At 46.5% G+C, this 2,145-nt stretch overlaps 1 non-coding gene across 1 annotated transcript in view; it reads right to left on the bottom strand.

The window, feature by feature from the left end:
• Nucleotides 1-1,523: 1,523 nt before the first annotated feature.
• The window catches only part of LOC121875427, a 4,189-nt gene continuing 3,567 nt past the window's right edge, over nucleotides 1,524-2,145 (bottom strand). Inside the window, exon 1 of the ribosomal RNA XR_006090600.1 lies at nucleotides 1,524-2,145. This exon is cut by the window's right edge and continues 3,567 nt beyond it. This is a non-coding gene — a ribosomal RNA (large subunit ribosomal RNA).

Genomic DNA, 2,145 nt, shown 5'->3' with positions numbered 1-2,145 from the left:
TGTCTCTTATTGACTTCCGGTGGCTAACCTCTATAAAATTGAGGACACCAATAGACTTTGTACTAAGGTTAGGTTAAACAGACACTTTTGCTGTAATGGAGGATTTCGCCATCGGGGAGCGTGACGAAACCTCCGGCGAAAGTAGTGGTTAGGTTAGGCGGCCCGGTAGTGGTTAGGTAGTTGCCTGTATTATTATTATTATATAAAATTTAAGGTCCCCCGTTAGACTTTACCACGGTCAGGCTAAACAGTTTAGGCTGCTTGGATTATTTCTTTGTCTCTTATTGACTTCGGGTGGCTAACCTCTATAAAATTGAGGACACCAATAGACCTTGTACTAAGGTTAGGTTAAACAGACACTTTTGCTGTAATGGAGGATTTCGCCATCGGGGAGCGTGACGAACCCTCCGGCGAAAGTAAAGTATAAAGTTTAGCGCCCGGTAGTATGGTTAGTTGCCTGTATTATTATTACATATTTCATAAAATTTAAGGTCCCCTTGATTCTTACCACAATCAGGCTAAACAGTTTAGGCTGCTTGGATTATTTCTTTTGTCTCTTATTGACTTCGGGTGGCTAACCTCTATAAAATTGAGGACACCAATAGACCTTGTACTAAGGTTAGGTTAAACAGACACTTTTGCTGTAATGGAGGATTTCGCCATCGGGGAGCGTGACGAAACCTCCGGCGAAAGTAGTGGTTAGGTTAGGCGGCCCGGTAGTGGTTGGTTAGTTGCCTGTATTATTATTATTCTATAAAATTTAAGGTCCCCCGTTAGAATTTACCACGGTCAGGCTAGATAGTGGTGGCTGCTTGGATTATTTCTTTGTCTCTTATTGACTTCTGGTGGCTAACCTCTATAAAATTGAGGACACCAATAGACTTTGTACTAAGGTTAGGTTAAACAGACACTTTTGCTGTAATGGAGGATTTCGCCATCGGGGAGCGTGACGAAACCTCCGGCGAAAGTAGTGGTGGTGGCTGCCTGTATATCTCTATAAAATTTAGGCCGCCAATAGACTTTACACCAAGGTTGGCTGCTTGGATTATTTCTTTCTGTCTCTTATTGACTTAGCCTCTATAAAATTGTGGACACCAATAGACTCTGTACTAAGGTTAGGTTAAACAGAACACTGTAACGGAGGATTTCGCCATCGGGGCGTGACGAAACCTCCAGCGTTAGGTTAGGTAGTAGTGGCTGTCTGGATTATTTCTTTGTCTTACTCAGGCTGGCAAGCCTCGCTAAAACTTTAGGACACCAATACACTCTTCTACTACCAAGGAGAGGTTGTTGGATTATTTGTTTGTCTATAAAACTTCAGGACACCAACACACTCTCTACTACCACCAAGGAGAGGTTGTTGGATTATTTGTTTGTCTCTTACTTAGGCTGGCAAGCCTCTATAAAACTTCAGGACACCAATACACTTTAACCCAGGTTAGGTTAAACAGACACTTGCGCAATGGAGCAGGCCGCTAGACACTGCTGCTGCTGTAATGGAGGATTTCGCCATCGGGGGCGTGACGAAACCTCCGGCCTGGTAGGAGAAGTCTTAATGGATCGCAGTGAGGATGCTGCTCTGCCATCTACAACACCCTGACCGGTACGTAAGTCGTCTACGAACGATTCGGTACGGCACATCAGCATTCGGGTGATCCGCATTTGGGACGGAGAGCCGGCACTGATGACACGACTCCCGAGTTCCCGCATGGGTCCATTCTCCGGCGGTGCAGCAAGCTGCCCGCCAGAGTCTCGTAATATCTTTGACCGTCCCCAATGCGAGCCGTACGCGGTATCGTTGCTTCTAGCCGGGATGCTGCCTTAGAGGCTTTCAGGCATAATCCCACGGACGTAGCCTCGCTCCACTGGCCGATCGACCAAGAACGGAACCATATGTCCGGACCTGCCGCTCTCGTACTGAGCAGGACTACTATCGCAACGACCTCATTTTAACAGTAGGGTAAAACTAACCTGTCTCACGACGGTCTAAACCCAGCTCACGTTCCTGTTAGTGGGTGAACAATCCAACGCTTGGTGAATTCTGCTTCACAATGATAGGAAGAGCCGACATCGAAGGATCAAAAAGCGACGTATGAACGCTTGGCCGCCAGCCAGTTATCCCTGTGGTAACTTTTCTGACACCTC

This window comes from Homarus americanus, unplaced genomic scaffold (assembly GCF_018991925.1).
Source record: "Homarus americanus isolate GMGI-L3 unplaced genomic scaffold, GMGI_Hamer_2.0 scaffold2746, whole genome shotgun sequence".
Classification (NCBI taxonomy): Eukaryota; Metazoa; Arthropoda; class Malacostraca; order Decapoda; family Nephropidae; genus Homarus; species Homarus americanus.
Note: the sequence above shows the minus strand (reverse complement) of the source record. Positions and strands in the feature narration are given on the sequence as shown.